This window comes from Apis mellifera, linkage group LG16 (assembly GCF_003254395.2).
Source record: "Apis mellifera strain DH4 linkage group LG16, Amel_HAv3.1, whole genome shotgun sequence".
In the NCBI taxonomy this organism is placed as follows: Eukaryota; Metazoa; Arthropoda; class Insecta; order Hymenoptera; family Apidae; genus Apis; species Apis mellifera.
Genome location: NC_037653.1, coordinates 3,833,605 through 3,858,718, shown reverse-complemented (window position 1 = coordinate 3,858,718; position 25,114 = coordinate 3,833,605). Strand labels below are relative to the sequence as shown.

The window sequence follows — 25,114 nt, the reverse complement described above, 5'->3', positions numbered from 1 at the left end:
TACTGCCTCTAATTTATTCGTCTGTTTCATGGACTCCGGCCCTGATAGCGCGCGGCCGCCGTCTTAATTCGGTTCCCGATTTTCGCCGGGGCCGGTACCCCTCCCGATCCCCCCTCCCTTGTACTTTAATAATCTCCCGATGATATATATATTACTTTTCTCGCGTGGTCGCGTCGCGGGGCCGATATCGACGCGGAACCAAACCCCTGGTCGTGGGGGGAGGGGGAGGGGGAGGGGGAGGGGCCACGCGCCCCATTCGCCGATATATTAATAAACCGACCGGTTCACGCCGCCGAAATCCACTTAATTGGACGCTATTATCTAGGTTGGATTCGATTTCGTGCTAGATAAGAATTTTCATTGCGTGACATTTTTTTTTTCTTTTTTAAACTTACGCTAGAACGTTAATCGAGGTATTTGGATATTTTTATAATAGATAAAAATAATTTTTTTATTTTTACGGAATTACGGATAGAAAATTTTAATTTGTAATATAATAAAATTGATATGATTGGATGGATGAGGAAGTATAGTAATAGGAATTAGGAGGAATAATTTTTAAAGTTACGCTAGAACATTAAAATATTTGGATATTTTTTTTTTTTAAAATAAAAATAGTTTTTTTTTTTAAAAGTTACGCTAGAACATTAAGATATTTAGATATTTTTTTAATAGATAAAAATAATTTTTTTATTTTTACCGAATTACGGATAGAAAATTTTAATTTGTAATATAATAAAATTGATATGATTGGATGGATGAGGAAATATAATAATAGGAATTAGGAGGAATAATTTTTAAAATTATGTTAGAATATTAATCGAGGTATTTGGATATTTTTTTAATAGATAAAAATAATTTTTTTATTTTTACGGAATTGCGGATAGAAAATTTTAATTTATAATAGATAAAAATAATTTTTTTATTTTTACAAAATTACGGATAGAAAATTTTAATTTGTAATATAATAAAATTAATATGATTGGATGGATGAGGAAATATAATAATAGGAATTATAATAATAGGAATAATTTTTTTATTTTTATTTTTGCGGAATTACGGATAGAAAATTTATTAATAATATAATAATAGGAATAATAGGAATTAGGAGGAATAATTTTATTTTTAAGAAATTACGGATAGAAAATTTTAATTTGTAATATAATAAAAATTGATCGATTGGATGGATGAGGAAATATAATAATAGGAATTAGGAGGAATAATTTTTAAAATTACGTTAGAATATTAATCGAGGTATTTGGATTTTTTTTTTAATGTAAAAATAATTTTTTTATTTTTATGCAATTGCGGATAGAAAATTTTAATTTATAATAGATAAAAATAATTTTTTTATTTTTACAAAATTACGGATAGAAAATTTTAATTTGTAATATAATAAAATTAATATGATTGGATGGATGAGGAAATATAATAATAGGAATTATAATAATAGGAATAATTTTTTTATTTTTATTTTTGCGGAATTACGGATAGAAAATTTATAATAAATTTATTTATTTATTATTAATTTATAATTTTATTAATAATATAATAATAGGAATAATAGGAATTAGGAGGAATAATTTTTTTATTTTTAAGAAATTACGAATAGAAAATTTTAATTTGTAATATAATAAAAATTGATCGATTGGATGGATGAGGAAATATAATAATAGGAATTAGGAGGAATAATTTTTAAAATTATGTTAAAATATTAATCGAGGTATTTGGATTTTTTTTTTAATATAAAAATAATTTTTTTATTTTTACGCAATTGCGGATAGAAAATTTTAATTTGTAATATAATAAAATTAATACGATTGGATGAAATATACAATAATAAGAAGAATTATAATAATAGGAAGAATAATTTTTTTATTTTTATGCAGAATTAGGGATAGAAAATTTATTAATAATATAATAATAGGAATAATAAGAATTAGGAGGAATAATTTTTACGCTAGAATTATTTGAATATTTTTATTTTTTTTGGATATTTTTATTTTTTATTTTTTTTTAACAGATAAAAATAATTTTATTTTTAGAAAATTTTAATTTGTAATATAATAAAATTGATACGATTAGATGGATGAGAAAATATAATGATAGGAATTAAGAGGAATAATTTTTTTATTTTTACGCGGAATAGAAAATTTTAATTTGTAATAAATATAATAAAAATTGATATGATTGGAGGAAACGTTGGATCCAATGATGGTGCCCCGTTGTACACAACGGGTAGATTCGCGCGGAGATTAGAGAGGGCAGGCTAGCACCTATACCGGTAACTTCTGAGCCTCTAAATCAGCCTCCGTGTCGTGATTCATGGAGGGCAACCTGTCCCCCTCCCCGCGCTTCAGTTCCTCTAACCCTCTTCCACCCTTCCTTTCCTCTTACGAGACTCCTTCGGCAGTGACCTCCTGGACGACCCTTTTACCTCTCCACCTTCCACCGCCAATCCAACGTCTTCCACACACTTATCAAGATTGTGCCACTTTCCTTCCATCCATTTTTTTTTTCCTTTCTTTCCTTCCAAACTTTTTCTCTTCGACAGAGCGAACACAAAAATTCATTAATTTTCAAAAAATATAACCTATATTAAAGGAGAATAATAAATAAGTTGCGAGACGCTCGATTAATTCTACGTGAAAATTCTCAATGGGTCGGTGAAGAATATATATATATATATTCAGAAGAGGCCAGTGCATCGTAGACACGGAAGACGAATGGGTGGCGTTTCACCGTCCCTTCTTGATGCTCGATTAATTCCCGCCGCAACGGCTCGGTAAAGAATCTCGCGGTTCGTTTCGATCATAGTGCGCACGTCCACGGCGCACGTCGTAGACAAAGTTGCTGACGGACAACATTAAACCGTCGTCCCGCCTCGAAACGAGTTCAACGCGACAACACTGGCCAGGACCGGACGAATGATCCGGCTGGCCGATCATAATCCGAGACTCTGGTCACGAATGCTTGCGTACAGCCGAAGCGAAACGAAGCATAAAGGCGACACGGTGAAATAAGTAACTCGGCGGTGATAAATCGAACCCCCCCTCTTGAGCGACGTCTCTTGTCTGTAAATTTTGTGATAAATTTGTGGAAAATCGAATTACACGTTTGGATCTTTAAACGATCTCCGTTTCCCTTTTAAGTAATAGATAATGTGGAAAATTCGAACGAATGAAAGGAATGTTTTTTGAAAATAATTAATTTAAATTTGGGCGATCGAATGCGGAGTGACGATCGTGTGAGAGCGTCTACCGAAGCTGCGTACATCTCGAGGGCCGATATTATTCTCTAAAGAATTGCCGCTTAACAATACAGATACGCGGTATTAGAAGTACAGAGCGGGTCGTGCACCTTCGTAAAATACATTCCCGTCCAGGGGAATCCCCTCGAGATATCTGTTGGAGAAGGCTATTTTCGAGCTCATTGAATAGACAGCCATGATTCTATGACCGCAGACCGTGCCAACTCCATTGTAGCGCCCTCTGCACACTTTATTCTCTCGTTCTCTCTCTTCTGTTCAACCTGCTCGTACATCTCGCGACCGGTACCTTTAACGTCGATATATCGGGGTTTGATCAAAAAGTTACATAAAATTTTTATTCATTTCGTAGGATAATCTATTTCTTCTTATACGTAATCGTCCTCCAAATCAGCATTTTTTATTAATTTGAAAAATATCTCGCGGAATCAGTGTACTTGTCAAACAGTTTCGAAATTTCATTGAATAAATAAATTTTAATTCCCCTCTATATAATCATCATCGCATAATTATGTTCCTCGTCAATGTCGCATTGTCTAATCTTTTTCGAGAAAGCATAGAATGCATGCAAATAACGCCTCGATCCGCACGGTGAACACGAAGCAAATAATTCACTGGTCTAAATAATACGTAATCGTTATTAACGATGGGCTGATTTAACACCGCCCCGACACGGTATACAAACTCACCTGGCAATAATACCAGGGATGCGTGGATAACTCTCCTCCGGTCGTTTCAATTAATTATCATAATTAGTATTAATTGACTAATAAAAAGCCGAGCGCGGAATGATCGAGTCGAGTATGAAGAACCACCTAATCCTAAAAGATTTTTTTATCAGAATAGTTTCAATACATTTCGTTTCTTCTTCAAAAAATGAATACAAATAATTCAATTATATTCGTAATTTATACAATCTTAAAAAAAATATGTAAAAAAGAAAAGAAAGTTGACGATCGTATTACAAGAAATTGCTTTTCTTATTTGTAATAGTATACTTGCGTATACTATTGCTTCAGTTTGAATTTGCAACCGATATTCAAGCCACGACTCGGCGAAAATTACCGAAAAGAGTTCGACTGTCGTCGGCAAAGTTCGGCTTAATAAAAACGACGCAAGCGCGATAGAAGTCTAGATAAGCCAGTAGCTCGCGTATTCTTACCATAACACGAAGGTACAACACGAAAATTTAGAATTTTCTATTTTAATAAAAAGTGTTATTAACTCTAAATTCTAAACGATTAAAAAATCAATCTCGATTTATGTTAACGATCGTCTCGTTTCAATTGTTGGTTTGATTGAAGAAACGAATCGTGATGGGACTTTGAACAACAGGGTCGAGCATCGTTCGGGATAGGCGACAGTTCAATTAAAGTTCGCGAGACGAGTCGCGGCATCGGTAACGGGCGATAATTCAACTAAAGTGACAAATAATAGAAGCCTAGATGATCGGTTCGATCAAATTGTGCAATCCCCAGACGGCTGGTACATGAATTTTGAAGCGGACTGTAGACTACATTCTTGCCGCGGCAAATAAAACGAGCCGACGAAGACAACATTATTACGGAGCGTTGCCAGCCATTGCTCATGCCCCGTTTCCTTGCGTATTTCCATCCTTATACGTATACGCAGGCATATACAATCGAGGTCTGCACGCCCACACATAGCCCTCGCGATACGCATCGCGCGTTCTCCTACACGCGAGAGGAGTCGCGAGTTGAACACTGCATAAACAGGCGTCTTCGCAAGAGCAATAAAGAGGAATAAAGAGGGAATGGAAGTGGAGACAAGGTTTGAATTTCATAATTTCTACGTTTATTATATAATAATGGCGTCCGATACAGGCTGGTTTAGGAAATCTGTTTCGTTACGTTCGATCGGAGAATAGTTTCATCGCGTATAAATCGTCGATTTATAAATTGTAAAATTAGAAAGTACGATAGAAATGTTGCAATATCTAAAATTTTAATTATTATAATTTACGATACATCGAAAATACTGGTGGAAAATAAATCATTTGGATTTTGAGAATTTATTATATTATTATAATATGATATTCATATTAAAGGGATTTTCAATTTGTGATTATTTTTGGAGCAACGAATTGAACCAATTACGAATTTATTTAACCAAAGAAATTTACATCAATTCGGATCATGAAAACGTGGGGAGGGGGGAGGGGGTTATCATCCGTACGTTATAAATATCGTCCTTATTATCATACAAAGAGATATCGAATGGCTCCCATTAAACTATGAATTTCTACACTGAGGGATAATAGCAGTTTGAATGCAAATTCCACCAACGATTTAATAAATATACAAAGTTGTAACTTGAACCACTGTCGAAAACGGGGAAACGAATTAATAAACGCTGACATTTCGAATTAAAAACTAAACATCTGTATTCCTTCCCCCGAATACGTACTTTCGTAAACTCTGATTTATGATTCGAGCCGATTACCCTCGTGTTACATTATGCAAATAAAAAAAAATAATATCGATGCAGGAAAGAAAGAAAAAACGTTACATCTGGTATAAATATATAAAGACACATGATAAATTATCATTACAAATTGTATAGTGAATTCGAAATTACGCGACGATTATCAAATTATTTTCATTTACATTTCCAAAAATTACCTCGCTAATTTTTAATTTTCATTCGTTGTCACCGACTTAACTGTTTTCAACGGGAAATGAAAATGCGCCGTAAAAGTCCCACCTGTGGGTTATCTCGGGCGCGCGGCAACATTTCAACGTGTAGGCGAAGGCAAACGGCGAAGATATCTGACAATCAAACCGCCGTAACCGTAGATCATAGCCAGGGATAACGATGGGAATTGGCTGTTGCAAATACATTAGGCGGTTACCGCCGCGGTAGGAGGCGAGATGGAGGGGGAAAGATGTGGAGTCGGTGGTGGGGGGAAGTCGCGATATCGGCCGAGCGGTTCGAAGGCGGCGAGGCAAACTGGAAGGCAGATAAAATAGAAAAATCGTCACCAATCTTGAGTTTCGGGTAAGGGGGTACCCGCGACGTGGAAAAAGTATAAATTTCTTTAATGGCGCTAATAATTTCATATCGCATAATTTACTTACTGCGAAACGTAACGCCAGTAGCTACCAGAGGCATTAACGAGGAGCCTAATATTTATGTTGCCGCTCGGTCCTCCGCCACCCAGATAACACCCGCGCCTCCCTCCTTCGCCAACTTCTCTGTCCCCCCTCCCCCCCTCGGCCCCGTTCTAACGTTCTGACGCTACGCTTCTTCACCCTGCCAGAAATTCTTTTTCGCTCGTGCCTCCTTTCCGAGTTTGTAGATAAAAAAAAGGGAGTGGAGGGAAAGGAATATTACTCGCGCTTTCGAAGAGATAAGTATATCAGCTCCTTGGACGAAATTTATTTTTTTGAATAACGCGCCGTTTGTTATTTCTGATTAATGTAATTTCGAGTTGAAGTTGAATAATCAATCGATAAGAATAATTTTATAATAATAAATGTTAGAAGCAATGATAGTGATTTATATATTGAGAAATTGATTATTTTCATCGAAATCTTCGACAACGAATTATTACTTTGGAATAATTTTATATATTGTCGTTTGGAAATTTTTTTGAAAACATTCTGGTATTTTTCTGAGAACAATGAAGGGGGAAAAAGGAGAAAAAACTGGTATGGATATTTAATACAGACATTTTCTTCTTTTTTTTTTTTCAGTTGGAGGAGAGAGGCTCGACCCCAGTTTGGAGGAGCGAGCAAACATCAAGTTCCAGTTAATTTCGGTTGGGAACAGGACCGATTACTTTCAATTGGAAATGAATTTATAGGTGCGGCTTTATTCTTCTCTCCTCGTTACCAACAAGAATGATGGATCAAGATATCATGCTGGTTTAAATCAAAGAATCAGAAAAGACATTTGAAGACTTGGAATAAAATATCAATAATCTCATTACAAACAATATATGTAAATTTAAAAGCTCCAAGCTTCATCATAATTAATCAATCATTTCACTTATTTTATAATCACATTTTCCTCGAAAAAAAGGTAGATGAAACGGTGAGGTTCCTCTTTTCGAGCGATAAAATCCGGCTGGAAAAACGAGCAATGGAACGAGGACGGAGAAATAAAAATAAAAAAAAAAAAAAAAAGGTACATCTATACGGTTCGAGTCACAGGAAAAAGGTGCATTAATCTGGCCGTGGCGTGAATCCGTAACAAATGGCGCGTATCGTTTGTTGGCTCCGATCACATTACTACACCGAGGGGAGGGGAGGAGGGGGGGGTGGTGGCCTGTTCCACCGGTAATTAACAGGTAATTATTTATAATGGAACAATGGAATTTAAATTAATAGTTTAGTTTCATTAATAACACCGCGTAATTTCGCCCCTCCACCAGCGGCCGTGGTGTCAGTGTTAAATAAAATATATGCACCGGTGTGAACCCGACGCCGCATTACCGGCGTCCCGGGTAATGCGCGTGCCGCTGCACCGTGCGAAACACCGACGTACGGGCCGGCGTACACCTCTGCCCATCGTTCGTGCTGCACCCTCTCGAACGCCGGCCGACACCGAACTCCCCCCCACTCCACTCCATCCCACCCCACCCCGCCTCCGCCCCGGCTGACGCATACGCCCTGGCCGGGATATAACCACTCTACGTCACGTCTGTTATAAACGCGTAAACACGTGCTGGTGTACCCGTGGAACCAGGTTGTCCACTATCAAGTAAATAATGGCGCATTAAGCTTTTTCATTCGTATTCAGATATGTGCGGTTCAGTTTCCGCCCGTGCGAATACCGTGCGCCTGCCCCGCCACGTGTGCGTTCCTGCACGTGGAATCGCGCCCCCTCTCTCTCTCTCTCTCAACCCCCTCGCAATTGCGCGCCAGCAGGTTGTTGAAGGTGGCACCTGGAGAGAGAGAGAGGTTTGAGAGGGGCATTTGAAGATCCGTCGCGTGGGACTCGCGAAATTTTAATTTAGTTATTCTGTGATATTGTTGATACGATTAGTTTGTGTATGATTTTTAATGGAATTATTTTTCGAAATTGTCATATTCAGTATGACATTATTAACAAAAAGTATCTTTCTCGAGATCGAAAATCGCGAGTAAAGAAAGTACGAGGTGGGTATCCGCGCAAGTTAATTACGCGTGAGTGAATTCATGGACGAGGGGATAAATCGAAAAATGGTGTTCCGGCTGCGAGTCAATCCGCGCAGAGGCGTATCGGTCGGTATACGGCTCCATTTGGTTAATTCATTCGCATATTAGAGCTCTATATCACGAGAGGAGTCCTCGCCGTGGCAGCCGCGAGACCACGCTTGCTCGGCCAAGATGTCTGCTGCTCGCCCCTTCCCTGTGTGTGTGTGTGTGTATAGCGTGCACACACGACGAGCCTTCTTGGCCAACGCGCATACCTCGGCTCACCTTCCACTACGTGTCGTTTGTACCGTTTGACGCTCGGAAGATTAACTACGAGCACGTAGCCTCATCTGTCTATCTCACAGCGTGTAATCGCATGTACGCGACTAAGTGCATCGCAAGAGTAATCAGCAGCGGCCGGGCCCGACGCGGCTTTGATTAATTGAATCCGCCCTAAGAGACGAGCGCGAGCTTTATACCTGCTGGCACGCACGCATTGCCACCGTTCGTTCATTCACGGACGTTTCACGGCCGGCCTCGCGGTTAATTATACATCATAGCCTGGCAATCGTTTCTTACGATTATATTTCGGTCCAATCACGCTCTCGATTCAACCTTTTCTTTTCACCGTTTAACCGATTGCTATCGAATTTTTCGAAAGGATAATTGTCGGTTATCGATCATTCGAGAACCTCGATACGGTATTAATATTAATATTAATATTAAAATCGCAACGCGGTTGAAAATTTAGAAATACGAAAATCGGTCGGTATTTGAGAAAATTTTAATTTACCATTTCTTAAGATGGATCTCGAAAAGTAAATATAAATTATAAGCGAGGATTAAAAATAATTGAAATTACTTGCCCACAAAGAACGATCCTGAAATATCAGGCGGAAGCGGCGTCCATCCTTTGGTATTTATTTACCCGCGCGTTACTTCTCGCGTTAAATGTAGCATTTGTGCTCTGTTCGTTCCGTGCCTACCACGGGTGCTTTTGCATCCACACCTACGCGTAAAATATACACGTATATTTTTCGATGTCCTCATCAATTAAGGCAATATTTTGATCGGGCAGGAAGCCGCGGCGAAATCCTACGCGGGATTAATTAATAGTAGGCCGTTAATAATTTACGCATCGCACACGTAAACGCGCGCGCGCGCGCACGATTGTCGATAAATTCGAAAGCGCGCACGAGGTACAATTACACGCTCAAGCGGAACCACTTTAAATCGTCAGAGCGCGCGACGATCGTCGATACGCGAGGAACATAGAGGATGCGGAGACGCGTCGTACATACTGAAAAGTCGAAACGTGATTAACGTAGGCCTGGCACACGCTCGATTCCTCGGCGTGCATGGCCGATCAGGAAATCACGATCGGGAATACCTGATGGTGTGTGAAGTGGTTTTCGCCCGTAGCGCCGACGAGATTATCGAACGAGATATGGAACGATCGGTGTAGACAGCGATCTGGTAAGTGAAAAGAAATAGAAATAAATTGTGCTTTAGATTCTTTCCTCTCGTTTTTCTCTTCCTCTGACTTCTCTTGTAATTGGGAAATTACATTAGGTGCCGCGTTTTTAGATACTTTGAATATGTTGATGACGATACGTGACAGGTAGGATTTTAGGTTAGGTTTATTCTTTCGTTCATCGGTTAAGAATTAGTTAAGCAATTTCTTTTTAAGAATTTTGATAGGAGATAAAGTTATTTAATTATTATTATGATTTCTTGAAACTTTAAAATATTTCCATGGTGACTCGACACAATCGATTCGATTATGAATATTACGATCGATGTAGACAGCGATCTGGTAAGTGGAAAGAAATAGAAATAAATTATGTTTTAGATTCTTTCTTTCTCGTTTTTCTCTTTCTTTGGTTTCTTTTGTAATTGGAAAAGATGCGTTTTTAGATACTTTGAATATATCGGTGACGATACGTGACAGGTATGATTTTAGGTTAGATTAGATTTATTCTTTCGTTCATCGGTTAAGAGTTAGTTAAGCAATTTCTTTTTAAGAATTTTGATGTTAGATAGGAAATAAAGTTATTAATTATTATTATGAATTCTTGGAACTTTAACGATGAACTTTGGAATATCTATTAACATGGTGGCTCGATCGATTCGATTATGAATATTACGATCGTAGACAGAGATCTGGTAAGTGAAAAGAAATAGAAATAAATTGTGTTTTAGATTCTTTCCTTCTCGTTTTTCTCTTCCTTTGATTTCTTTTATAATTAGGAAAGAGGTGATGATATGCGTTTTTAGATACATTTAATATGTTGATGACGATACATGACAGGTATGATTTTAGGTTAGATTAGATTTATTCTTTCGTTCATCGATTAAGAATTTCTTTTTAAGAATTTTGATATTAGATAGGAAATAAAGTTATTAATTATTATTATGAATTCTTGGAACTTTAATGATGAACTTTGGAATATCTATTTCCATGGTGGCTCAACATGTTCGATTCGATTATGAATACTACGATCGATGTAGACAGCTATCTGATAAGTGAAAAGAAACAAAAATAAATTGTGTTTTAGATTATTTCCTTCTCGTTTTTCTCTTCCTTTGATTTCTTTTGTAATTGGGAAAGAGATGATGATATGCGTTTTTAGATACATTTAATATGTCGATGACGATACGTGACAGGTACGATTAGGTTAAATTTATTCTTTCGTTCATCGGTTAAGAGTTAGTTAAGCAATTTCTTTTTAAAAATTTTGATGTGGATAGAAAATAGGAGATAAAGTTATTAATTATTATTATGATTTCTTGAAACTTTAGAATATTTCCATGACTCGATACGATCGATTCGATTATGAATATTACGATCGATGTAGACAGCGATTTGGTAAGTAAAAAGAAATAGAAATAAATTGTGCTTTAGATTTTTTCCTTCTCGTTTTTCTCTTCCTTTGTAATTTTCTTTTGTAATTGGGAAAGAGGTGCTGCGTTTTTAGATACTTTTAATATATCGGTGACGATATGTGACAGGTACGATTTTAGGTTAAGTTTATTCTTTCGTTCATCGGTTAAGAGTTAGTTAAGCAATTTCTTTTTAAGAATTTTGATGTTAGATAGGAAATAAAGTTATTAATTATTATTATGAATTCTTGGAACTTTAACGATGAACTTTGGAATATCTATTTCCATGGTGGCTCAACATGTTCGATTCGATTATGAATACTACGATCGATGTAGACAGCTATCTGATAAGTGAAAAGAAACAACAATAAATTGTGTTTTAGATTATTTCCTTCTCGTTTTTCTCTTCCTTTGATTTCTTTTGTGAATATTTCTTTTCTTGTGTCTAATTGGGAAAGAGATGATGATACGCGTTTTTAGATACTTTGAATATGTCGGTGATTATACGTGACAGGTGCGATTTTAGGTTAGGTTTATTCTTTCGTTCATCGGTTAAAAAGTAGTTAAGCAATTTCTTTTGTTTATTTCTTTTTAAGGATTTTAATGTTAGATAGGAGATAAAGTTATTAATTATTATTATAATTTCTTGAAACTTTAGAATATTTCCATGGTGATTCGACACAATCGATTCGATTATGAATATTACGATCAATGTAGACAGCGATCTAGTAAGTGAAAAGAAATAGAAATAAATTATGTTTTAGATTGTTTCCTTCTCGTTTTTCTCTTCCTTTGGTTTCTTTTGTAATTGGAAAAGATGCGTTTTTAGATACTTTGAATATATCGGTGACGATACGTGACAGGTGCGATTTTAGGTTAGGTTTATTCTTTCGTTCATCGGTTAAGAGTTAGTTAAGCAATTTCTTTTTAAGAATTTTGATGTTAGATAGGAGATAAAGTTTTATTAATTATTATTATGAATTTTTGGAATATCTATTTCCATGGTGGCTCGATTCGATTCGATTCAATTATAAACGTTACGAAGTTTGTTTTATAATTCTTGGTGTTAAGAAAACGTTCAAATCACGATATTTTTAGTTTCGACTTTTTAAAATACACGATATTTGTCCGCGGAAAAATTTCTCGAAATGTAAACACGGCGACGATTCGATAAATTATCGCATCTCTCCCATAATTACCCTACAATACCTCTTCCCTTTCCTTCCCGATTCCCCGTTTTATAGGACGTGTAAATTCTCTACAATTAAAAGCCACGCTGTAACGCGTTAATTTGCATCCCGTATTTTACCATCGGGCATAAAAACGTTATTTTGTCCATAAAACACGCGGAATGCGGCAAATCGATGCTATCCCGGAAAAAAGGTATCAAAATAATTGCTCATCCAAGCCGTGCGAAAAAACGTTACTTCGAACATGAAGTGTCTCGCAACAAGAAACAAGAACCATAAAAATACAATCCCTAAACAATTATTAAAATTTTGGATTTATTTTTACAAAAAAGAAAAAATACATATATCCGTTAATAAATATTATAATCTACACATTTCTATCAAAATTTAATACTTGAAATTATTTTCAATACGAATTCAAACGTTAAAATTCGAGCAATTATTTTACATGAACCGAAAAGAAAAAGAAAATTAATCCAATTATACATAAACGAGAATTGATTCGATCGAATAAAAAAAATAATTCTCGACGCCTAAGTCGACAAAACCATGGACAAGATCCGCGCAAACCGTTTACCCGTGCAAAACAAATTCATCCATATGTTAATACCGCATTAAACGACTGAGGAAGATGACATAACGAAGACGCACTGCCGACCGAGAGGCAGAGGAAGAGGAGGGAGGAGGGGGGGGCGATAGGAAGGCATCGAAGCGCACCGGCGGCGCCCTGCCTCGGCTCCGTCGAGGCGCCGGCGTCACTTCCGCCCTCTCCGTTCCGACTTCCTCTCTCCGCGCCGCTTTCCCGTGAGGACACCGAGTGGAAAGGAAGAAGGAGGAGGGGGGAGAGTAGAGAGAGTCCCCCCTCCCCCTCCCTCCGTTTTCGCGTCGTGCACGCGCTAGAATCGTGGCTCTCGATTCCGAGCCACCGATAAATAAATATGAGACGCACCGGCTAAACAGCTCTCCCGGTTGTTGATCCTGCCCAACTCGTATAAATCAGCGCGGCACCGCGCTTCGGGATTCGAGTCGCGCGACCCCGAACCCGCCAAGGCTGTGTGCCCCCTTCCCCCCCCTCTTCGACCATTCGATCCACCGCTTTCGAATTCCACGCGATGTCGCACGATCGGCGCACGAGTTGGCCCGGGGAGAAGGGCCGTTGGGATTCCGATTCCGTCCGCCGAAGAACCGCGTTTCGAATAAAACTTGGCACTTTGATTCTCTTTCTCTGTCTCTCTTTCTCTTTCTGTTCGCCGTCTCTCTCTTCTCGCTGCTGAATAATTGGAATTTTTTTTTTTTCGGAGAGAGTTATGGAAATTGGAAGAGAAATTTTTAAAATTTTGATTATATCGAAGCTTCGAAAATGTATCAATTAATATTGATCGTAGAAATGATAAGAATATTTGTTTCTAGGCCAGAGAATGTGAAAGAGAAATTCCATCGATATGATTCGCGTGATTCTTTCTAACTCGTTGAACTTGCCCGCCGTATAACTTCGGGGAAAGGGACAATAATCGAGAGGGTTGGCTATCTCGAGATATAACGGAGGAAGACGGAGGGAGGAGGGACAGGATTCATAATTTCACGCGAGCTTATTGCCCTCGGTTATTTATCCCCTCCGCTCATTCCGCATGCAGCTCGCGCGCCTAAGCGCCGCGTCTTTTCGAGCTCACGATACAACACCCCCCCCCCTACGGCAATGTCACGACGTAATTTTCGAACGTCGACACGATCCGGCCCTTCTTGCGATTATCAATCGATTATCCCCCGCCCGGCCAATAATTACGCGAGAGGTCAGACGTTGACCAGGGAAACTGGAAAGAATCGGAGGTGACGGTTCAACGACTCTGACCCGAATTTTTTAATTTGCCCCTTTTCTGGAGGAGAAACTATTACCGTGATTCCATAAACCTTGATCTTAAAATTAAAAAGAATCTTCCTAATTGGAAGATTATCGAAGAATCGTTGAATTTTCCAAAAATTGCATTTAATTCGATACTATTAAATTTAAATATCAAATAATCTTTAATCTCTTGTTAATTAATTAATTCGTTTATGAAAAATGATCTGGCCGAAGAAAAACCGCTCTACACGTTCCTTTCGAGAAAGGAGAGAGAGTTCCATGGTGTGCGCGCGCGCGCAAAAAGCGGAGGTGTCCACGGAACAACGCGCGCCTCTTTATAGAAAAGATGTACGAGGGCCGAGAGCTATAGGCGAGAGCGGCGGGGAGGGGAGGGGGTAGGGCAACGCTTAGCCGAAAGGTAGAAGCCGTGGAAGAAGACCTGTAGGAGGCGTTGGAGGAATAGGAGGCGCAAGCCCAGACACACACCGGTCGGGTTATTTATTGTAACGAGGACTTATGGCGACAGATTTAGGAATTAGGGTATCGCAGCAGGCCCGGCCCCTAGCAAGGGTTTCCATGGAGAAGCCTGGGCCACGATACACAACACGTAGGTGTATTCCACGGCATACAAATACGGCTTCCTAGGGGCATCCTCCACCGGGCGAGCACGTATGGACCCACGTGATACCGCAATAATCCACAAGGATTATCCGCCGTGTTCCACACACACCGAGTACGTAGGGAGGGAGGGGAGGAGGGGCCTATCTGGCCAGTGAACCGGCCGGGAATATTCGTATCGTCCTCCCGAATTCGGCCTACGAAATCTGCCTGCGAAACCGTTCGCCGATTCGCTCTACAACGGCCGATCATAAATAACAGCCCCCCCCCCCTTTATCCGGCAAAGAATCGAGAGGAGGACTAATGATCTTGATATCGCCGCTTATCAATCTGGGACTCGAGCTTTATTCTCTCTCTCGCCCACGACGAATTCTTGGAGGATCGGTGAGAATTGAATTAATTGGATAAATTTTCAATCGTGAATAGCAAGAAGGTTACGTTAATTTTTGAGCGATGTGATATTATAATCTATATATATTACTCGATTGGTAATGTAGTTTTCTTCGTTACTGTTCTTACGTTAATTTTTGACTCGATGTGTGTAACGGTAGCGATGTAATATTATAACCTATATATATATTACTTGATTGGTAATGTAGTTTTCTTCGTTACACTCACTCGCAGCAAGATTAAAATAATTTTGAAGAGAAATTTATTCTCAGATATATTAATCTAATATGATATTTTATTACGATCCTGAAGATGGAATACGAAGAACGAATAAAAAACTTAATTTTGTACGTAACCTAACCTATAACGCGTCACTTTTCTCGTTCGACGTATTACGATTATTATTCTTTCAATCTTTTCCTTTCCTTTCCAAGGCAAAAAGGAAAAGGCGGAGAGCGAGTAAGAAGGAATACCGAGAGGAATGAAATAATTGATCGAGCCAGAGCGGGAAAGTAGAGGCGCGCATCGAACGATGGAACGTGAATACTTGCTCCCGGCCGTTGCAACGAGTAGGCTATCGATGAAGACATAAATTTTCGTTCGCCGCGGACGGATGGCTAAGATGATAAACAGTTAGTAACCAGTTGTGGTTATAACCGAAGAATGAAAATGAATGGAGAAATACGTCATTAATAATGGGTGAATGGAATTTATGCCTGTCGTGTCAATTATATCTTCCTCGTGGCTCATAGAGTTTTGCCTTGCCCCGAGATTTATGATCCGTGTTTCTTGCGCGCAACCGCGCGCGATTCATAATTTCTTAATATAATATCGCGGCTACGATTCTCTTTTTTCTTCTTCTTCTCTCTCTCCAAGCGTGGCAGAGGTTAGGTATATCGGAATTTCGGCGAATTCCTTTGTACACTCGCCAGATATTTTCTCCTTCTCTTTGCTCTCGAAAGTGCCGATATTTGATTTACAGATCACAATTGACGACGCTTTTCTACGAGACGAAATATTATTTCTACATTTTAAATCGATATTTTCGACACTTTTCAATTTTTCGAATTTCACAATTTATAAAGAATATTAAAAAAAAGATTTCTGTTGGTCAAAAACTTTCGACAAGAATTTTAATTCTCTTACGGGATAAATTATCATCCGGGACAGCATTAAACGCATACACGGTTGGGCCGATCTCGCATCGCGATACGTAATCTCTCGTCCCTTCTCTTCGCCTCGTCATCCCGGTGATCGTTGCATCTCATTTAAAAAGAGGCAGCGATAAAAAACGCTTGCCAAGCGTGAAATGATCCATTCCATAAATCCTAATAAACGTCCACCTGCCCGGTGCAGACGTGCATAAATAAAAGGGAGGTCGAGCGTGTTCGAGAGCAAAGAGAAAGAGAGAGAGAGGGAGAGAGAGGGAAAGAGGCAGAAAACGTGATCAGCCGCGTTTTACGCCTATGTGTGTGCGCGGTCACGTGCGTGCGCGCGCAGCGCCGGCACGGCTTCATCATGGACGCGGAAGAATAGAGTGGTGTGTTCGTATTCGCACGGGCGGGCGAGAGAGTGGAATAAACGCGAAAAGATGCCGGAGGAGAGATTGATAACCGGATGGGAGATTGCATTTTAAATACGCGATGTAAACAAATCGATAAAACTATTTTTCCACCGATTCGCGTACGGCAAAAAGTATCTCGAATTTTTTTTTCTCTCTTTTTTTTTACGGCCATATGGAAATTGTACCGTCCTCTTTAGTCGGAAATATCCTATCTGATACTTTTTCATTTCGACGAGATATATTGCCATATCCGAAGTTACATACATACATCTTTTACCTTTTAAGTAAAGGTTAGGATGGCCGAACTTTTCCAACATCCGTACCGTATTTGTAATTTATTTAACTCGACAAAAAGAGCGTAAAGGAAACAGATAAAACGTCTGTTCGGACGTTTCGAAATAACTGTATAAGAAGATTTTTATCTAACGTTTCTTTTCGCGGCCATACGTCTTTTCGAGGAGCCGCGTATCCTCGTATTAATCGGACAAATCGCCCGCTAATCGAGCCAAATAATTTTTATTCCCAGACTCCGTGGATCGAGTATCGTAAAAATACATATATATATACATCGCGATGTGTACGTGTAAAAAAAGCGGACAATATCTGGCTCGATATAAAGACGCTCGATATAAGAAGAAGCCAAAAGAAATGCACGGAGAGGCGCGCAATGGCAAAAGAGAAGCCAAGAAAGACAGGGAGGGGGAGAAGCGCTAACAAAAAGAGAGCAAATAGCGGGAAGAAAGGAGGAAGGAAGGAAAGAGATGTATCTCGAAAGTGTATGAGGACGAGCGATGGTTAAGGGGTGTGGGAAAGATGGTGAGGGGAGGGGAGAAATCGGCAGGGTAAAAGTAGGAGGAGGAGGGGGGGGAGGCGGCACAGCGGAGGATGAAGGCAGTGGGGGTGTGCATTGCGGATTTATTCCCGCCAACACATTCATCATGGCGGATTTAGCTGAACCCGTAACGCATTGCCGTGGATATATATCTGCTTCCATCCCCACCACCACTCCACCGTCCCTCCCTCCTCTCCCCGCTCGCCCCCTCATCCCAATTTCGACCCAATCCCCTCGCCGGTATATCCCGTATTCTGACAAAACCTCTCTTTTTCAATGACTTGCCGACTCTTTTCCTCGATACTACCGCCACCAGCCAGGCAAAAGGAGAACAATCGACGCTGCTCGACGTTTATGAGCACATACTCTTCCGAGCGGCGTTATAGTCGCGTTACACATGCCGTAGTGAACGCGCGATCTTTTCCCTCTCGATCGTGGGGAATCGTCGTAAAAACACTTGCCAATATTTTCCCCACCCCGACGATACAACGGATTGATGAGACTCTGTCCATCCCGGTGTGCTTCGCGATTCGGAAATGATTGATCAGCGGCGAAACGATTTAGACGAATAGTCCGAGCGAAAACAGCGGCGGTTTTTAAAACGTGCGCAATGTCCCCGGCGGACGTTGTGCCACATCGTGCGTTCAATCGATAACGTTCGCTGCGTCGTCGTTTGCCGAATTTAGTAGATCTTTCGAGAAAAATTATCCATATTTCTGAAATAAATATCGTTATATCGATGCTTCGATGTTATGCTAAGATTCGTTCAAAGTAGCTCGAATGTATCGTTATGAATTCAAATTTCAAGGATCGTATTCTAAAGAATGATCGGAAGGGAAAATTGAGATTAATAAGTGACTTAAAAACAGTGACCGCAAATAGGGTTCTTCAACGCGGATCTTGGACGCGTTATCAGCATTTGATCGCGATACATCATCCCGTACCGTTGACAAACCCCTCCGTCCGTTACCCCCTACGCTGCGCCGCGTAGATACGATATTACAGGGATCGGTATAAATCTATGGCTCATCCATCCACATTTTATCCCCGGAGAACTAGAATACCCGCGCAGAGGAACGCGAGACGAGATACTCTCTCTCGCGTACAAACACCTTTCAGCTATACGTCTCTTCTCCTCTATCCCTCCCGTCCCTTTCCCCCTCCCCATCCCTCGAGACGGTTCAAATCCGATCTCCGCGATCTACCAACCTCTACCCCCACCCCTCCAGTCTTCGGCTACCCCTATCGAGATTCCAATAGCGGCCTTATCGAAGGGCTTTGCGCGATGAAGGATCGCAACCCGACGCTACGGCCACTTTCCGCGGTCCTCCGCGATATTTCACCTTTATTATCATATTTCGGGTATTCGCAATCCATTTTTCAGCCGGTAACAGCGGCTCGCGTTATTAACGACGTCGCGCCATACATGGAGCGTATCCTTCCTAGGAAGGATGGATAGAGATACCTTCTTACGCGTATCCTCGGCGGCGCGGGGGGAAATTACTTTGACCCAGTTCGCACCGAGATAGGCGGCGACAGTGTCGAGTTTGGGTGGGGGAAAAAATGTTCCTAGCTGAGAAGAGGACGATGCGAGGAAAGTACTTGCGATGGCCGATGTTTTGATTCCGTTTTTTTAACCGGTATTTGAAAATTGACGGATGAGTTATCGGATTTTCGTGCACCCTTTCAGCAATATGGATGAGAAAAAATGAAGATGGGGAATATATTAATATCAAAGACGCGTTATACGATATTCGTTGGAAACAAATTATATTATTCTTACGAGAAGAATCTTTCTTACGATATCTGCAATTCTCTTATATGATTTTAATTAACAACTACGAATAATATAATAATTTATTTACATATATATATTCAAAAACAAAGTCTAAATTAATTTCGCATTTTCCAGTTTCGATTAAGTGAAGAGAAAAAAAACCACATCAATTCCTTTGTCGAGAATGAATAATGGATAGATTTAAAAACATGCATTTATTTAAAGCAGCACAAAGTGGTAAAGTTGCACGCAGTGTCATTACATTACGAGATTTAATATTAATGTACCTCTCTTTCTCTCAGTCCAGCAGCAAGAAACGCACGGTCGCCAGCAAGAAATCCAAACGAAAATTGCGCGTCGATCGAAAATGGATCCGAAATCGGACGCGTAAGCGTGGAAAAAATGGGTGGTTAAAAATGGCCGTGGGGTGGGAATGGCCGTACGTAGGAAAAACTCGCTCGAACTATTCCCTCGAACAAAGTGCGATTCACCATAGGACAACAGCTGTTCTCGAGAAGCAGCTATTGCGAGGGGACACGGAACGACGATTCCCCTCCGGTTTCGCCGTCTCCTTCTATCTTCGCGCGTGAAGGAAGATGGCCTGCCGATTTCGTCGTTCCGACACGGAGGAAAAGATATCTTTTCACCAGCGAGTTTCGACTTTCGGTGAGAAAGATTGGTTTTCGAGAAGTTTTAAAATAGGATTGTTTTTTTTTTTGGAATGGTGATATTTTAACGGCATCCATGGCGGATCGTCCCTTTGCAATATGGCGGCCATATTCGAATATTTTGAATTATTTGAATTCTGTGTTTTTTTTGAATAAAAAGAAAGTGTTGAGTTAATTAATTTGTGAAATTTGTGTATTCGATGTAACTGATACTTTTTATACGATGGTTTCGTATTCGTAAATTAAGTTTTAATCGGATAAATGTAGAAACAATGAGAGTGAAAATTAGATATATTTTTTCTTCTGTATTCTTGTAATTAAAACGTCCACGGGATAATTTATCGTTCGAAAAATATTACCATTCTGCGAAAGAAAGTAAAGAGAAGAAAAGTTGCGGAAGAGGGAGAAAAAGAAGAAGAAGAAGAAGAATACATCTTTTTACGCTGCAACAACAAAGAAAATTCCGTAAGTCGGTCACGCGAAACAAAACCTGCAATTTAAACCCATTCTGCCGAAGTTAATACAGTATGATGGCTCAAGATGGCCATCGCACTTTTTGTTATAAAAACAAAAACACGTTCTTGAGATCTTGTTTCGAAGAAATAAATTATCTTCGATTTCTCAACAACAATTCTCGTCGAGATGAAAAATTTAAATAAAGAAAAAAGGGAAAGAAAGTTCGAGTAAAGAAAAATAATATAACGATATGTTTCGAGGAAAAAAAAAAAAAGATCGCGCGCGAATAAAATAATTTATCTCGACTTAACCCCGAAACGGAACGCATCGCCTCGAATTATTCCGCCGCTTTTTCATCCGGCAACAAATAATCCGCAAATATAATTTGCAACGATTCGAAACAACACTTGTCAACCGTATACGGTCAGAGGCCGGCCACGGGAGGAAGATTGATCGAGCGGCCGAAAAGCGATCTCGGGACTTAAACAGAAACACCACCTCTCGATTTCACGACAAAAGACGAATCGTCCCGTGACAAGAAACGCGCCACCGTCTAAATCTCTCTAAAACCCGATGCAAAGTAACGATTCCGACCATTCATTTGTACGATAAAAGCGCGATCCCAAATTACATTAGGGAGAGCTTAATCTTTATAGGGTGTTACAAGAAAGCGAGGGAGATCCTTCTTTTTCTCGTTCAATCCATAATCGATAATTTATCCAATAGTAATTATATAGAAGATACATTGTAATAAAATTACTGTTCACACTGATCGTATTATATAGAATAGAAAATTTAAAAAATTTTTTTATTTCTCATAGACCGTTTAATTTCGTATTCGATACAGTTAATAATTGTATAGTTTCGAAAATATTTCAGGTTTCAGTCTTGCACGATATTCCAACTTCGCAAGTGAAAATAATCTTTACGACTTGAAACGTAGTTAAATTTTATTACTCGGCTCGGTGTCAGGTTTGTCAACAAAGTTTGTCCGAACGGAGATAAGCGGTCCGAGCGAAGGACGACTCCCCTTGCCCCTCTGCCGTCCAGCTGGACTTTTTGCCAGAAGTAAACACAACACCTCCTTCGCCAACGATATATCCCAACGAAACGAAACGAAATTCAGGTTTCTAATCTTCCATTATTCTTTCTAAGTTTAAAATTTTCAACGTTGCATCTCTTTTTTATATTAAATGTTATTATCGTTGAAAATACAATTTTTTTTTTTTCACGGTCCAATCACCTTCCCATCGCGTCTTCTCAACTTCTCGTCATCTGACTTTCATGAGGCAGCCTGAACGATACGCGAGGAGGAAAAACTCGGCTGGAAATTACCGGCGAGTCGAAAGATCGGGAAAGGAGAAAGGAGAAAGGAGAGGAAGAGGGAAAGAGGCGGAGATCCCGACCCAAATCCGAGAGACGAGAAAACTTGGCTCGTCGATCAGTCGGCGGAAGGAAGGAAGGAAGTTCCGGTACGAGGGCCGCCGACTTCTACTTCTGTGTATCTTTGATACCTCTCTCTTTCTTTCGATTATTCCTGGGGGGTAGTTGGCCTCCTCCGCCTTCTCATTTTCTTTATTTGCGAGCCCGGGGAGAGGGATATAGGGTCCTGGGAACCCGATTGTATCGCTACCGGACGCCACCGCGTCACGATGGAGGGGGAATCTCGTAGGAATGGGCGAAGTTTGGTGATTTTAATATCACTGTGGAAAACTTGCGGTTTCCATAGATAAATCTGATATTATATCTGTGGAATGGATTTCTTCCATCTATGAATTTTGGCATTGATAAAATCAATATCTAATATGGAAAAGAAATATATATTTTATGTTTCGATATAAATCGAAATTAAACATTTTGAAATACTTTGACCAATTATTATATATAATTGAATCTACTTCCAGATCCACAAAATTTTCAAACTCCACGTTTCTCGAAAAAACTCTGTCCCACGAACAACCTCGCATTCCCAAGATGTGGAGAATCTCGTCGTAAAGAATCCAAGCCTTGATACGTCTCGAACAACGCCTCCTCTAAATCATTTTCCCAACAAGTCCGGGCAAGGAAATATTCGTTCCTTCCACGAAAAGGGGAGGAGGAGGAGGAGGAGAAGGGAAGCACCCTCCCGCCCGAGCGTCGTTTCGGCGTCGCGCTGTATCTCGATCCGGCCATCAGCATTTTCCAACTTGTCTCACGAATTCCCTACCGCGTGCTCCCTGACGTAAGTAACAACATATATAAAAGTAAGTGACTCGACTCTCTCGCGAGGCGGTGGTGATGCAGGGCCCCGGCTATCTGCGGAGTCTATCGGGCAGTAAACAGCGAGCGGCAGATAAGGCGGGAGATATATTATAGACTGGCCTTTGGTACACGAGACGTGGAACTGCTAGCGGTGGTGCTAGAAGTGAACCAGAAGGGATAGCCAACACTTTTGCTTCTAGGATACGTGCCGCTAGCCAGTCTAGGGCCTCTCTCTCTTGTCCTGTTCTATATATATATATATATATATATGTACGTATTTTTTCTTGCTTCTTTTCCACCGATTCCTCCTTTTCTTTTCTTTTTTTCTTTCTCTCGTTCGAGCTGGTATAAAAACGCCAACCGGCGTCTGAATAGTCGCACGGAGGACGGAAGTCAGTTTGCAAGCCAAGCATGGGGCGGTGGCGCCGAGCTACCCCTTATTTTCCTCACTTCGAACTAGCATCTACCATTTTCTTTTTTTCTCTCTCTTTATTCTTGTTTCGATGTAGCTATATAACGATGTTCTTTTTTCCTGTTCTCTCGCATTCCTCTCTTCAATTACGTATTCGTTTTTTTCATTCTCCTTATCAAGTAATTCTTTCTTATTTCGTATTTTTTGTTCCTTCTATCTTTTTATTACTTCTCCTTTCGTACTTTTCTTTCGCTCCTCCACAATTTCTTTCTCTCTCTCTCGATGCTGGGATCGTATATATCTTTTTTCTCCTTTCTCCTTCGTATTACATTAAGGGTCTTTCTTCTCTCTCTCTCTCCTCGAACTCTCGATGCCTAGAATGCTCGAACGCCACGATGCATCACCGTTGCCGATACACCTTTTCTCCCTCCTCCTCTCGCTCATACTCGGTTCGACGCTTCCCTCTCTGTCTCGCTCTCGGTGGACCTCGATATCGTTTCGTCTCCCTCCCCTCCACCCCCTATCTTTCTTCGCCGGAGAGACGAACGCGTTGTATTCGCGCCGCGTTTTCGTCCCTCCACCAGGAAAATTTCTTCTGGTTTCGATTTTTGGCAAGCTGCCCTACCCTCGAGCGTTGCAATTTTCGCCGTGTTTTTTTTTACGAGTTTCTTTTTCCGTACGATAGGAATATCCGCCCGTGCGAAAGTAACGTGTAACCAAGAAAATTCTATTTATTACGTAAAAGTAGAATTGGCAAAATAAATTGTTCGTCTCGATACTTTCTTTTTTTATCGTGATGCTATAGTAATGTGACAATCCTCGTTACGTTTTTTTTTACGATTATAACTCGAAAAATAAAATATATCCCGCCAATCATCTCGGGACGATGATTCACGATAATAAAAGACGTCAGATGAGGCGTTTTCTCGCTCGACTCGACACACAGGGGAGCAGGTTGAAAAATAAGCGGAATTTTGCTCGCCCCTACTCGCGGCGGCGGGGAGGATCCGCGGCGGATTGCGAAACAAAAGGCGCGATAATTGTAGTCGGCCCCAGGGGGAGGGGAGTCGAGGGTTATAGGACGCGGGCGTAATAAACTCGGAAGAAGCAGCGGCACGTTAATTCGTAATCGCTTTTGCGGTCGGCTGATGGTCGCGCCTCCGTCGGGTTTGCTTCCCGACCAAACAACGTTGCGGAAAAGGAGAGAAGAGGAGGGGAGGGGAGAGGAGAGGCGATCAAGGGGGAACGCGTGCAGATCGGATACCGAGGGTGGTATATCTGACAACGGTGTAATAACTCGCCGGCTGACGAGGGAATAAAGGCCAACCCTTTCGCCTTTCGGGGTGGGGCCGTGACGAAATTCGATTCCGACGGCGGCGTAGCCTCCTCTCTCTCTCTCTTGAGCGGCCATCTTTTCGTCACTCGCTTCTTCTTTCGTATGTCGATAATAAAGCGTGTCACAAAATTAACGCAAGATTCGAATTTTTTAAAATTATTTTTAAAATATTGTTCGATAATAAAGAATGTCACAAAATTAACGCAAGATTTGAATTAAATGTAAAAGAGAGTTTTTAAAAATTATATTATTTTTAAAGTATTGTTCAACGAAAGGGTGTCCCAAAATTAAGGCAAAATTAAAAATTATATTATTTTTAAAATATTCAATAACAAAAGGGTGTCCAAAAATTAAGGCAAGATTTGAATTAAATGTAAAAGATTTTAAAAATTATATTTTTTAAAATATTGTTCAATAACGAAAGAATGACCCAAAATTAACGCAAAATTTGAATTAAATGTAAAAGAGAGTTTTTAAAAATTATATTATTTTTAAAAT

At 40.0% G+C, this 25,114-nt stretch overlaps 1 long non-coding RNA gene across 3 annotated transcripts in view; it reads left to right on the top strand.

Annotated features, from left to right (window-relative positions):
- LOC102655707 overlaps nucleotides 1-24,791 on the top strand; it is a 34,017-nt gene extending 9,226 nt beyond the window's left edge. Inside the window, exons 3-6 of one of the 3 annotated variants that reach the window (XR_003306258.1) lie at nucleotides 6,985-9,885; nucleotides 21,600-21,753; nucleotides 21,921-22,099; nucleotides 22,532-24,791. This is a non-coding gene — a long non-coding RNA (uncharacterized LOC102655707). The other 2 variants (XR_003306257.1, XR_003306259.1) reach the window with 2 other exon arrangements.
- The last annotated feature ends 323 nt before the right edge of the window (nucleotides 24,792-25,114 follow it).